Here is a 15,308-nt window from a genome sequence, read left to right as displayed (position 1 = left end):
CTTTAAATCCCGGCCCCAGCCCGGCCACCGGAGCTGCGGACGGGGAGCTCTGAGCCCTTTAAATCCCCGCCGCGGAAGCCAGTGTGGTCCGGCACGGTGTACTGGCTCTTGCTGGTACGCCGTACCGTACCGTACCAGCTTACTTTCACCTCTGTGTGCACCCCATCACACATGTTATAGGCTAAACTCACTCTAGCCTTTTCCAGAGGCTGACCAAAGAAGCCCAGGGAAATTCAGAAGAAAAGAAATTATCTTTCTTTTTGAGTTAGAACTCACCATAACAGAGTTACTCCTGGGGCAATTCTGCACCACCGTGCATGTGCTGAATTCATGTCCCGTGCAGAATGTTTTTTTCTCCACAGAAAATACATTCTGCTGGAGAAGTGCTGCAATTACTCCTTTTGCCCACCAGAGTCTGTTGTGGCACCAGAGCAGAGAGCATCTGGTGCCAGGAGGGAGCAGCCCTAGCTGCAGATAGGGAAGAGAAGAGGCTGTGTTCCTCACAGCAACCTGCCTGTGGGGCCAGGTCTGGAGACACAGTATATGGGGGGGAGGGGTGACAGTGTAGGGCACATGGGAGTTCTGTGGGGGGTGACAGACCAGGGTTCAGAAGGGCTAGTGGAGGGGACAGACTGGGGTTCAGAAGGGCTAGTGGAGGGGACAGACTGGGGGACTAGGGTGGAGGCTGAATGGGAGTGAGGGTGCAGGGACACATGGGGACATGGGCAGATGTGCCTGACTGACTGGGAGAGGCTAGGGGTAAGCCAAGGTCTGCATGGGGAGGCTCCCTAACAATCCCTCCCTCCCCGCAAAACCTGTTCCATACTTCTCCCACCCACACCTAATAACACTCCAAGTTCACACCCAGGCTCCTTCCCAGCAATTACTTCCCTCTCTTTCAGCTCCTCCATTACTGCTGACTCCCCCCAAGCCTTTGCACTGCTTCTGAGGGGTGTGGGAAATACATTTCTGTATTGTACTTTACGTGAATTATTACTCAATGTTCTGTATTAATATGTCTAATAAGGAATCTATTTGTCAAAAAACATTTTCTGAATCTTTTTCGTTGTCTGTACTGTTACAAAACTGTCGCATCTTACGCGGGGTTAGGTTCTAAAGCCAGCGCGTAAGGCGAAAATCGCGTATAGTCAAAACCCCAGACCAGCAGCGGGCTGAGCTGGGCTGGCGGCTGGAACCCCAGACTAGCTCAGCTCGCTGCCGGCCCGGGGTTCTGTCCATTGGGCTGAGCGGGGCTGGCAGCCAGGACCCTGGCTTGCAAGGGGCTGGCAGCCAGAACCCCAGACCGACGGCGAGCTGAGCGGCTCAGCCAGCTGACGGTCTGGAGTTCTGGCCAACGGCTCCTGCCAGCCGGGGAACATGGCCCCGCTCAGTCCGCTGCCGGCCTGGGGTTCTGTCCATCCGGCTGAGCAGGGCTGGCTGCCGGGATCCTGGCTTGCAAGGAGCTGGCAGACGGAACCCCAGACCATCAGCTGGCTGAGCTGCTTAGCCCGCCGCCGGTCTGGGGTTCCGGCCACTGGCCCCTTGCAAGCCGGGGTCCCGGCTGCTGGCCCTGCTCAGTCCGATGGACGGAACCCCGGGCCCGCAGCGGGTTGAGCGGGGCCACATCCCCCGGCTGGCAGAAGCTGGCATACGGAACCCCAGACCGTACATAGTTGAATTCGCGTAACTTAAATGCGCGTATGATGTGACTCCACTGTACAGGCATACTTGCTGACAGGTATTTTGAAATAAATTACCAAAATAATTGAAACTGGAGTGATTATAGTGTGTTATTTTGACAACTAAAAGATGCAAAATTTTGCAGAATTTTTAATTTTTTGGCACAGAATTCCCCCAGGAGTAATAACTAAAGTGCCGTATTGAATAGTTTACTTAACGCACTTAAACATTCACTCAGTGCTTCCACATTTGCCGACTCCAGGTGGAAGTGACTCAACGAGAAAAAAAGTGCAACCTGCTCTAGGATTCACAGAATTAAAATATTCAGCCCAAATGGATTACATCTTCCCACAACCATCAAAAGCTATTTTTCCTCAGCACCTCAGTTTTTAAAACTAGGGAAGCCAGAGGTGGGTTTTTTTTGTTTTTGTTTTTGGCCTTATGATAGGGATGCTGTGACAAAGTGAGTGAATCTCTGCCTTTGAATGGCTCAACAAATTACAAAAGTGTAAAATATGAAGTTCCAGGGTGAGATGCATGATCTTTATTATTATTTAATGTATATATTGAGGTAGAGGCAAAAGGCCACAGCCAGGTTGCACCTCATTGTGCAAGGTGCTGTACAAACCTATAATAAATGACAGTCTCTGGCCCAAAGACATTACAGTTTAAAAGGCAAGACGTTACAGCTGTTGAGGCAAGCAAACGGGCTAGTTTGGGGTTCAGACTGGTGCAGAAAAGGATGGGAACAAATATAAGAGGATGTGTGCAATTCCTAGCTAGTCACTGTATACGGATGAGCATATCAGTATTTGATAATAATTAAGGCTACGATTTAGTCACGGATATTTTTAGTAAAAGTCCTGGGCAGGTCATGGGCAATAAACAAAAATTCATGGCCCATGACCTGTTCATGGCTTGAAATATGTACCCCTGACTAAATCTTACCTGGGGGGGTGGGGCTGGGGCTGCTGCCTTGGGGGGCGATGACGTTATCTGATTAAAATATGATCATATAGCTCATTGATGCAACCACTATTATACATCTTCAACAAATCTTGTACAAAGGTCATCAAGTAAGGTGTCTATGGAAAGGTTATGATTTGCTGAATATAATTATGCTATCTGTATGCATGTATCATTTTTGTATTTGAAGTTATGAGTATTGGCTCTATACCTGTATTTCAAATGTTTGCCCCTGGGGTACGCCCACAAGGTATTTAGCCTGCACATCTTGAAAGGACTATTCAAATTAAGTGGCTCATTAAAGAATACTTAACTCACCATGGGAGATGCCTATCTACAGATAATGGACTTTCCTACTGTGACTAAGCAACAATATTCATGGACAGGTGACTTGCCCATGTGATTCCAAACCCCATCTTGTCACCTGTGATTTTCCACTGGCTGTGCTGAGGGCTTTGTTTGAAACAATGGGTTTCCCTCCATATGGCAGAAGCTATAAGAGGCCCTGGAAACATCTCCATTTTGTCTCTTTCCTGCTCAAGCCTCTGGACTATGAACTTATACTAATGGGAGCATTCTAACCAAGGGACTGAGGACCTTCCAATGATTTGGAAGCAGCCAATGACTTAACTTAAGCCAGCAGTTTAGTTCATCACTGCTACAAGTCTGAACCAAGAACTTTGCAATTATTGCATGTATTTTATTCCTTTCACCAATTTTAATTCTCACCTTTCTTTCTTTCTATGAATAAACCTTTAGATTTTAGATACTAAAGGATTGGCAACAGCGTGATTTTTGGGTTAGATCTGAGTTGTATATTGACTTGGGTGTGTGGCTGGTCCTTTGGGATCAGAAGAACCTGTTGTTTGATTAAATTAATTTTAAAGAACCACTCATCTAGAAGTCTAGTGTTTTTGGTGGTGATACAAGGACTGGAATACCTAAGGAAACTGCTGTTCTGACTTCTTGTTAGCCAGTGTGGTGAAACAATTTACTTTTGTTGCTGATTTGGTATACCTCATGGCAGAATAACCTCCAGTTTGGGGGATGGCCGCCCTATTTCTCAGCAGTTTGTCCTGAATTTAGGTATTCTCAGTTGTGACCCACAAAGGCATGGTTACAGGGGGCCCAGGGGTCAGCGGCACCAGCTGCTGGGGACCACTTAGGGCAGCAGCTGCTTCAGCCACCCCCGGGAATGCCCACACACTGCTGCTCCCACCAGCCTCAGGACTGCTGCTCAGGTGGTCCTGGGGCCAGCTGCCTGGGGTCGCCCGAGCAGTGGCTGGTGCGGCTGGCCCCGGGGCTGTCTGCGGAGCTGCTCCAACAGCAGCCGGTATGGCTGTCCCCGGGGCCAGCTGCTTGGGCAGCTCCAGGGTCAGCCACTCCAGCTGCTGCAGAAGTCACGGAGGTTGCAGAAAGTCACAGAATCTGAGACTTCTGCGACCTCTGTGACAGATATGGAGCCCTAATAATAATCACAGAAATTCATTCTGGACAGTGCAATTTGACTAGGGATCACAGCTATCCTAGCCAAGTTGCACTGTTCAAAATGAATTTATGTGATTATTATAAAATACGGATGAGCTCATCCCTACACAAGCAGCAAAGAAACCTGTGGCACCTTATAGACTAACAGACGTTTTGCAGCATGAGCTTTCGTGGGTGAATACCCACTTCTTCGGATGCAAGTAGTGGAAATTTCCAGGGGCAGGTTTATATATGCAAGCAAGAAGCAAGCTAGAGATAACGAGGTTAGTTCAATCAGGGAGGATGAGGCCCTGTTCTAGCAGTTGAGTGATAACCAAGAGAGGAAAAACTGGTTCTGTAGTTGGCAAGCCATTCACAGTCTTTGTTTAATCCTGAGCTGATGGTGTCAAATTTGCAGATGAACTGGAGCTCAGCAGTTTCTCTTTGAAGTCTGGTCCTGAAGTTTTTTTGCTGCAGGATGGCCACCTTAAGATCTGCTATTGTGTGGCCAGGGAGGTTGAAGAGTTCTCCTACAGGTTTTTGTATATTGCCATTCCTAATATCTGATTTGTGTCCATTTATCCTTTTCCTTAGAGACTGTCCAGTTTGGCCGATGTACATAGCAGAGGGGCATTGCTGGCATATGACGGCATATATAACATTGGTGGACGTGCAGGTGAATGAACCAGTGATGGTGTGGCTGATCTGGTTAGGTCCTGTGATGGTGTCGCTGGTGTAGATATGCGGGCAGAGTTGGCATCGAGGTTTGTTGCATGGATTGGTTCCTGAGTTAGAGTTACTATGGTGCGGTGTGCAGTTACTGGTCAGAATATGCTTCAGGTTGGCAGGTTGTCTGTGGGCGAGGACTGGCCTGCCACCCAAGGCCTGTGAAAGTGTGGGATCATTGTCCAGGATGGGTTGTAGATCCCTGATGATGCGCTGGAGGGGTTTTAGCTGGGGACTGTATGTGATGGCCTGTTGGTTTCTTTCTTGGGTTTGTCTTGCAGTAGGAGGCTTCTGGGTACACGTCTGGCTCTGTTGATCTGTTTCCTTATTTCCTCGTGCGGGTACTGTAGTTTTGAGAATGCTTGGTGGAGATTTTGTAGGTGTTGGTCTCTGTCTGTGGGGTTAGAGCAGATGCGGTTGTACCTCAGTGCTTGGCTGTAGACAATGGATCTTGTGGTGTGCCCGGGATGGAAGCTGGAGGCATGAAGGTAGGCATAGCGGTTGGTAGGTTTTCGGTATAGGGTGGTGTTAATGTGACCATCAATTATTTGCACCGTAGTGTCTAGGAAGTGGACCTCCCGTGTAGACTGGTTCAGGCTGAGGTTGATGGTGGGGTGGAAGCTGTTGAAATCGTGGTGGAATTTTTCCAGAGTCTCCTTCCCATGGGTCCAGATGATGAAGATGTCATCAATGTAGCGTAGGTAGAGAAGGGGCGTGAGTGGACGGGAGCTGAGGAAGCGTTGTTCCAGGTCAGCCATAAAAATATTGGCATATTGTGGGGCCATGTGGGTGCCCATAGTGGTGCCACTGATCTGGAGATATATATTGTCATCAAATTTGAAATAGTTGTGTGTGAGGATAAAGGAACAGAGCTCAGCAACCAGTTGTGCTGTGGCATCATCAGGGATACTGTTTCTGACAGCTTGTATTCCATCAGCGTGTGGGATGTTAGTGTAGAGAGCCTCTACATCCATGGTGGCCAGGATGGTGTTTTCTGGAAGGTCACCAATGCATTGTAGTTTCCTCAGGAAATCAGTCATGTCACGGAGATAGCTGGGAGTGCTGGTGGCATAGGGTCTGAGTAGAGAGTCCACATATCCAGACAGTCCTTCAGTGAGAGTTCCAATGCCCGAGATGATGGGGCGTCCAGGATTTCCAGGTTTGTGGATTTTGGGCAGTAGATAGAATAGCCCTGGTCGGGGCTCTAAGGGTATGTTGATTTGTTCCGGTGTTGGTGTAGGGAGTGTCCTGAGTAGATGGTGCAGTTTCTTAGTGTATTCCTCAGTGGGATCTGAGGGAAGTGGCCTGTAGAATTTGGTGTTGGAGAGTTGTCTGGCGGCCTCCTTTTGGTAGTCAGACCTGTTCATGATGACAACAGCACCTCCTTTATCAGCCTCTTTGATTATAATGTCAGGATGGTTTCTGAGGCTGTGGATGGCATTGCGTTCTGCACGACTTAGGTTATGAGGCAAGCGATGTTGTTTTTCCACAATTTCTGCCTGTGCACGTCGGCGGAAGCATTCAATGTATAGGTCCAGACTGTCATTTCGACCCTCAGGAGGAGTCCATGTGGAGTTCTTCTTTTTGTGCTGTTGGTGGGAGGGTAACTTTGTATCAGTGCGCTGTTCAGTGTTGTCCTGAAAGTATTCTTTGAGTTGGAGACAGCGAAAGTAGGCTTCCAGATCGCCGCAGAACTGTATCATGTTGGTGGGGGTGGCAGGGCAGAAAGAGAGTCCCCGAGATAGGACAGACGTTTCTTCTGGGCTGAGTGTGTGGTTGGATAGATTGACGATATTGCTGGGTGGGTTAGGGGTACCACATTACTCACTTCACCTCTCTACAAAGGAAAAAGGACTGTAAGCTGTCTAAACTCCTACCTGCTACATGGGGCCACAACCACTCCACATGGACTCCTCCTGAGGGTCGAAACTCTGCCGGCATATCTACACCAGCGACACCATCACAGGACCTAACCAGATCAGCCACACCATCACCGGTTCATTCACCTGCACGTCCACCAATGTTATATATGCCGTCATATGCCAGCAATGCCCCTCTGCTATGTACATCGGCCAAACTGGACAGTCTCTAAGGAAAAGGATAAATGGACACAAATCAGATATTAGGAATGGCAATATACAAAAACCTGTAGGAGAACACTTCAACCTCCCTGGCCACACAATAGCAGATCTTAAGGTGGCCATCCTGCAGCAAAAAAACTTCAGGACCAGACTTCAAAGAGAAACTGCTGAGCTCCAGTTCATCTGCAAATTTGACACCATCAGCTCAGGATTAAACAAAGACTGTGAATGGCTTGCCAACTACAGAACCAGTTTCTCCTCTCTTGGTTTTCACTCAACTGCTAGAACAGGGCCTCATCCTCCCTGATTGAACTAACCTCGTTATCTCTAGCTTGCTTCTTGCTTGCATATATAAACCTGCCCCTGGAAATTTCCACTACTTGCATCTGAAGAAGTGGGTATTCACCCACGAAAGCTCATGCTGCAAAACGTCTGTTAGTCTATAAGGTGCCACAGGATTCTTTGCTGCTTCTACAGAACCAGACTAACACGGCTACCCCTCTGATCCCTACACAAGTTACATAAGACATTCTCTATCCCCAAAAATGTGCAGTCTAGTAAACAGACACAGAGGACCCAGCAAAAGGTATTAGTGTGTGTGTGTGTTGGGATGTGTGTGTGTGTGGCAACTGAAGATCATGGACTGGTATTGGGGGGCCATATGGAAGAAATTACTCTCTAGAAGTGATTTAACACCATGATACCGGATCATTGTGACACTTACTGTATTTTTCCTTAAGCATCTTTGCTTCTGTGATGTTTCTTTATTGTGATGAGGGTGCCTCTCCATAAGGAACTGGATTGAAAAAATTAATTTCCCTTAGGCCACTAGGACAGCCTCCAGGCCTCTTTTATCACTATCAGCCTAGGTGGGATTGATTCACACTAATCAAGAGGTGAAAGACTCCTGTTACTGTTTCGACAGTCACCAGCTTTTGGAGCAATACTTCTCCAGCTTTTATATATTAATAAAGAGATCGGGAAAGGAGGCGATCCATGAGGCAATTATGATCACAAGAATCCCTTCCGTTTTTGTTTGTGGCTGTATTACATCCCCACAGCAGTTGATAGATGGACAAATAATTAGAAAAGTATTAGATGTATTGTCAACTTTTTAAAAAAATGCAGTTTAGCAGCTGGAAAAAAAGAGAGCAAGCCAGCAAAATGTGACTAGCTGGCTCTCTGTGGACCACTGGTGGTGCATGGATTGCCATTTGAGAGTTGGTGCTCTAAAACAGCTAATTAAAGGGCTGGTCTACACTAGAAAGTTAAATCAGCTTAACTACATCACTCAGGGCTATGAAAAATGTCATTCCCTGTGTGATATAATTAAGCCAACCTAAGCCCCAGTGTAGACACAGCTAGGTTGACAGAAGAAGGGGAGGACTGTAGTGATCTGGCTGGAGGGTTGAGTCACAAAGGAGCACCTCGACTCCTGGAAAGAGAGGGGCCACGGTGCAAGGAAGGGGGCATCAGACCTGCGTGGAGCTAATCCCCAGACGTGGCCCAGGCACCCCTAGTGGTGAGTGAACCCCATCACAGATACTCGAAGATTTAAACTTTGTGCTGGAAATATTTTGCCACCGTTTTTATTAATCAGTAGCCCTATGATCACGTGTGTTATTGTAGCATTCATATTTCAAGCTGTCAGCTTTCACTTTGGGGCCAAAAGCATACTGTATCTGTAAGAGGTTCTCACACTGTTCACTGCAACTGGGTAAGAGCCAGAGCCTCATCAAGTTTGAGAATCCCTGTACTAATGTAATCATATAATTAATCTTCCAAAAGGCATCTGGATTCAAAAGCTATGTTCATGTATTATTCTTCTGCAATGGTAAACAAAGCGCTGCTAGGACTCCCCTGTCTGATCTGTGTGGATTAGCTCTAAATGCTGAGCAGAGTCCCGCAGAAAGCAGTGCAGTGCTGCATAAGTACAGTGGGCCATCCACACAGATCAGATTACAAGATCCAGGGACTAATAGTATAAAATGTTACTCGACTAAGGCACAACCTCCATCTAATGCAAAACACTAGGAAACTGGAGCCAATTAGTTTTCCTAAGCTTGTTAAGCTTCTGACAATCTACAAGGACAACACAAATTTTGGGCACACAGCTCATTTACAGCTAGATCAATGCTTATTGCAGGGGTTCTCAACCTTTTTCTTTCTGAGCCTCCCCACACCACCCCACCATGCTATAAAAATTCCACGACTCACCTTTACTGCAATAACTGTTTTTCTGCATATCCAGTAGATTAAAATCCAAGGCCAGCATTAGGGGGTAGCAAGCAGGGGAATTGCCCGGGGCCCGACCCCTCAGGCAGCCCCGCGAAGCTAAGCAGCTCAGGCTTTAGCTTCAACCCTGTGTGGCAGGGCTTGGGCTTCAGCTTCAGCCCTGGGCAGCAGGGCTCGGGCTTCAGCTTTCTGCCCTGGTCCTCAACAAGTCTAACGCTGACCCTGCTCTGCTTTTGAGAATCACTGGCTTATTGCACAGAACGAGGACTGCACAGCATTCAACTATATACATGCTGTAATTATAAAAACAGTTCCAACTGGGAAAATCATCTCTAGATCTGCCAGAAAGTTAAGTGCATGATCTGCCTCCCATTGTGAATGTATAACATGACAGTCATTAAGAAAGATATCAGAGTGGTAGCTGTGTTAGTCTGTATCAGCCATCATGTGCCAGCAATGTCCCTCTGCCATGTACATTGGCCAAACCGGACAGTCTCTATGCAAAAGAATAAATGGACACAAATCAGACATCAAGAATGATAACATTCAAAAACCAGTTGGCAAACACTTCAACCTCCCTGGACACTCAATTACAGACCTAAAAGTGGCAATTCTTCAACAAAAAAACTTCAAAAATAGACTCCAATGAGAAACTGCAGAACTGGAATTAATTTGCAAACTGGACACTATCAAATTAGGCCTGAATAAAGACTGGGAGTGGATGGGTCATTACACAAACTAAAAACTATTTCTCCATGCTATTTTTTCCCTCTACTGTTACTCACACCTTCTTGTCAACTGTTTGAAATGGGCCATCCTGATTACCACTACAAAAGGTATTTTTCCTCCTGCTGATAATAGCCCACTTCAATTGATTTGTCTCATTAGATTTGGTATGGCAACCCCCATCTTTTCATGTTATCTGTGTGTATCTCTCTCTCTCTCTCTATATATATATCTTCCTACTGTATTTTCCACTCCATGCATCTGAAGTGGGTTTTAGCCCACAAAAGCTTACGCCCAAAAAAATTTGTTAGTCTCTAAGATCCCATAAGTACTCCTTGTTCTTTTTTATAAGAAAGCGTTAACCTATTGCAGGGACCATTCAAGGGACTTGTTCTCCTAAGTCACTTAAGTGCTTTTGAAAACCCCACCATAGATAGCTATTAACCCTTCCATCCTGATTCTTAAATATTCTGTCTGCTCTGCATTGACTGTAAATTGTAATTAGTACCAAGCAGTGGTGGTGGTTATATGTGCACATATTTACCGCTTTACAAATTTATTTACTTTCCAGAAGTATTTTAATTGTTTGGGGAGGGGGAGATTATGGAGAAAAATAAAAGCATTCTCACACACACTAATTAACGTCTTATAACATTATAAACTGCCACTAAATACAAAGATTGTATTCCCAAAAAGTAATCGACATGCATAACAGCCCCTTGGAGCCGGGAACTGATTTATTCAGCACTCTCTCTAACTGAAGCAGACATGACAGAGATGCTTGAGGAACCTACCAAACTGTTGAGTGTGTGAAGACTGTGTGACCCTGCACGGGAGGTCAATAAGCAGAAATTTCTGCTAAATGAACTCTTATGGAGCTCATGGAGAGTCCCGAATGTTTTAGGGCGTAACAAGTAACCTAGAATAGCCACTATAGGGATTTCGAAGTGGGGTCTTTACAGTGCTCAAATACAGTACCTCTTCCATTTTCCTGGGTAAGTACGGCTACAAGCCAAAATGTTCTGGACTTCAATAGAGTAGTTTCTGTCTGTGGCCAGCCAGCATCCAGGCTGTCAGAAACAGCGATGCTGGGTGTGGGTGTAGACTCTGGCCTCCACGCTGCATAATCATATTGGGCTGAATTGGAAGTGTGAGTAGTGCCTGTGTTGATAAGTTCATCAGTTCTGAATACTAGAACTGATAGTGCCATCCTGGAGCTATCAGTATCAGGCTTCATACCCTTGGTATCAGTGGCTTCAAATTAGCCAGTCTTGAATATGGGTAGACCTGTACCCCTTGTCTCTTTATATGAGGCACTACAGTTGCAAGGCACTTGGTGAATATTCTGGGAGCCATGAAGAGATTGAAGAGAGGTATTCTGCACTGGCAGTTTGACTTTTCCATCACGAACCATAGCTATTTCCTGTGGGCTGAGTGAATTGCTATACAGAAATAGGCGTCCTGTCAGTGGAGAGCTGCAAGCCAGTCTTGAGGATCTATGGTGTGGATTATGGTAGCTAAGGTCACCACACTGACCTTAAAGTGTACAGGGCTTCATTGGTGTGCGTGTTGGAAAGGTCATAGCATTCAAAAGGTAGGTACTTAATGGTTGGTTGTACCTCTTTTGATATCCCCACAGACTCACCCATGGAGCCCTGCACACTGTGATGAGGTTCCCATAGGCTGCACTGCTGTGTCGGAGGCATCGAGAGCAGCCTGCAGAGAGATTGGGGCTACTAGTTGCTTTAGCTCCTCCCTGTGCTCCTGTGGGATCCTTTCCACAAACTGGGACAATTGGTCTCAGTTTAGGAAGTCCTATTTAGCCAGCAGCACTTGGAGATTGATATGCACATCTATAAGCTGGCTGAAGAATAAGCCTTCCAGCCAGAGAAGTCAAACTTCTTTGGAACCTTACCCCATGGTATCATTTTGGGTGGTCTGCTGCAGTCACCAAAGATCCTGGGGGGTTAAAGCTGGGGTTTGCCAAAGGTCCTTAGCTGGCTCCAACAAGCCATCATTTGTTGGCATTGCCAGTCTATAAGAGACTGAGGAATGCAGGAATAAACAGTTTGTGTGATTTTTTCCTGCACGCTCTCTACTGGAATTTTCAGGGTATTGGCTACTTGCCATAAAAGCTCCTGAGAAATATGGTAATTGTTTGGCTGGGTTGGGATGGCTGCAGTGAAAAGCTTCATTGGGCAAAAAGGAGAATATCCTCATTGGGATGGGATGGTCATGTATGTCCTGCTCTTGATGTGTGATGTACCATGTATCATCTGACTCTCCTAAGATGGTATATGTGGAGAGGGAGACCTGACTCTAGAGGCAGGAGCAATGGATGAACCTGTAGAGGCACAGATAGGTTCCTTAAGGTGTCGCTGAGGTCATTTGGTGATCCATCAGTGCCGAGGTGTCAGGGAGCCTGATCTGGGCCTTGAACTGCCTCCTGGCTTGGATCTACCTGGTCCCAGGGAGGGAAACCTGTCTCTGCGGTCACACTATGTGGTGCTTTTCCTGATCCCTTTCTTCTGAAGAGGAGGCAGAAGAGGGGTTAGCAACTGTAACTGACTCCATAGTCGACAATGAGACTTTCTTGATGAGTGAGCCCTGGAGCTTAGGGTAGACCGCAGCTTACCAGAGCAGTTGCAGAGATGGTCTGCTTGGGTTTGGTGGTATTCTTCCCCTGGGGCTCAGAGGAGACCCACATGGAATACTCCAAGAGGAAAAAATTAAGGAGGTATTTCCTTACTGTTTGTGACCTCATAGAAAAAGAGAAACATACCGAGCATTTATTGGGAATATGCATTTCACTGAGGCAGAAGGGCTCTTAGTGTCCACCATTGATAGGAATAGCTGCCTCACATGAGAGACAGGGTTTAAGACCTGAAGATTTGGATTCTGCTACCTCAGGAGAGCTCTGGTACTCGGAGCAACTTCCCTAAAGTTGAAGTTTCTTTCTGCCTGTGTCTTTTTTGACAATGGGCAGTAAAGCTACACTATTCTAAACTACACAACATTAATAACTACAGCTAATTAACAGTAAGAACTAGAAAGAATAAGATGAAACAGTGTGCAGAGAAAGGAACGCTGCAGGGTTCCACTTTGCTCTCCGGGGCAGAAAGAAGGAAATTTTGGGACTGTTCTGCCCTTTATGCCCTCGTGTGCAAGGCTATGCAGGGCACAGGGACAACCCCAACAGATGCTCCAGTCCAGTCTCACAGGCACAGGGCACATGCATGTCAGAAGTGGAATCCATGGGGAAAATTACTTGAAGCACAACCCAGATTTCTTGACTCAGTCCACTATACCACACCAGTTTTCCCTGAAGTAACCTTATAAAATATAAAATCCTGGACACAGACAAGTTTATATGTAGACTTGGCAAACTTTAATTTTTTTTTAAAATAAAATTGACAGATTAATATCAACGCTTGTTTTTAGGCATTTTTTTAATTTAAATTTTCATAGTTGTGGAAAATTATGGGGAGAGGTGTCAGACAATACTTACTTAACGACAGCAGACACTGAGATGCAAAAATTGAAAGCTTTATAACCATTAGACAACATCCCATACCAAAATACACAAGTAGCCTTAAATCAAACTCTAATAAAGTTCAAACCAGCACTTTTCTTACCATGCTTAGTTGCAAATTTTAATTATTACTGATGGAAATCTTCATCAGTTTGTGTACAATCAATGTTTGACTTTTATCAATAAAAATCTAATCCTTCCAAGCATGTTTATATGTAATGTGGCTTAGAATTTAGAATGAAACTCTCTGCCATTTATAAAAGCTCTAATCGCTAAAGGGGCCATTTTGTAAGCTATCCCCTAAACACCCATATTTTACTTACACACATCCAATCATTGTACCACTAGAACTGCAGCTAGTACAGTGCTGCCTAAGCCCAGGTAGGTGCCCCTCTGTCCCATTGCTAGCATCTTTGGGTTCAGGAATAAGCAAGGATCAACTGGCATATGGGTGGATGCCTTCCCTCCTGTTTGGCCACTGGAACGATATGTAATACTGCTGGAACTACCAGCGGGATACATACAAGGTGCTGGAAGTGAGACCATCGGTGTCAGCGGAGATAAGAATTTTAGGAAGATGATCCTCTCTAGAAGCGAGAATGAAAAGTTTCTTAATGGCTCATGGGTTAGACCTTCTTTGGGACTCGCATAAGTGTTTTTTTTTGGGGTGGGCAGGAAAACTTGCTCTCTTCTCCTCAGTTGTTACCTTGTGTGGGTGTGAGGGAAGGCAAAGCTGATAAAGACAGCATAGTTTCCCTACTAATTACTCTTTCATAGTATCTTTCATTCCAGGATCACCAAACACCACATGAATGAGGTAGGCAAATGTTTTCCAGATGAGGAAACTCAGGAAAAGCACCCTCTACATGGGAATTTTTCAAAAATTTCCCACCATTGTTCACTTTAGTCCAGCCTCACTAGTGCTAGCAAGGTTGATAATAAAGAACTGCCAGTTACCCCTAATGCTTTAAGGAATGTGTCATCTCATCTTGCTCAGGTACAATTTGGGGAAATAAATCATCCTTGCTACTTGAAATACCAAATAGGCAATACATTCAGTTCATTGGGATTTTTTGGCTTAGATTCAACTATATGTAAAAACCACATTGGCAGAAGCACTATTAACTGGATCAAGTTATATTCAAACCTGTTGCTAGAATTAGCACTAACTGGACTGTCTGAACAATTTACTTCAGGCAGACTAGAGAACTGATGAAAAGAGATAATACTATTTGCTCTGGGAAGCCCTTCGCAATAATGGTCTAGCACGATTCCTCTCCAACTGACTTTACTGTAAGTGAGAAAAGGTGGGTGAGGTAATATCTTTTATGGACCAACTTCTGTTAATGAGAGCTTTCGAGCTTAATCAGAGCTCCTCTTCAGGTCTTCTGCATAGTTACTGTACAGGGTGCATCAAATATTGTTATAAATGGATACATGCCAAAGACAAAAGTGAAACGTCCCAAATTATTAAACAAAATAGGTGACTATGGACGTTTATCTGTTTTGCATGTTGTTTCATCAGTCAAATTGGCTCTTAAATTCACATCAGTCCTAGACAAGTGACCTGATTTTCAAAGGTGCTGAGAATGCAGCTGCATTCTCAGCACCTTTGAAAATCAGGTCACTTGTTTAGGACTGATGTGAATTTAAGAGCCACTTTGAAAATCTTGGGCATTCTGTTCCCAAATTATTTTCTCGGCTTTCAGTGCCCATGTAGTGAACACGTCAGACAAAATTTGACTGATGAAACAACATGCAAAGCAGATAAACGTCCATAGTCATGTATGAAGTTGCTGAAAGGATTAGTAGCCTGCTAAAAATCTGGCACACCATATTGACAAGTTAAAAATGGATTTGTTCTTAGCCCCAGAAGTATTACTATGGATTTGCAG

This window comes from Mauremys mutica, chromosome 1 (genome assembly GCF_020497125.1).
Source record: "Mauremys mutica isolate MM-2020 ecotype Southern chromosome 1, ASM2049712v1, whole genome shotgun sequence".
Lineage (NCBI taxonomy): Eukaryota > Metazoa > Chordata > Testudines > Geoemydidae > Mauremys > Mauremys mutica.
Note: the sequence above shows the minus strand (reverse complement) of the source record.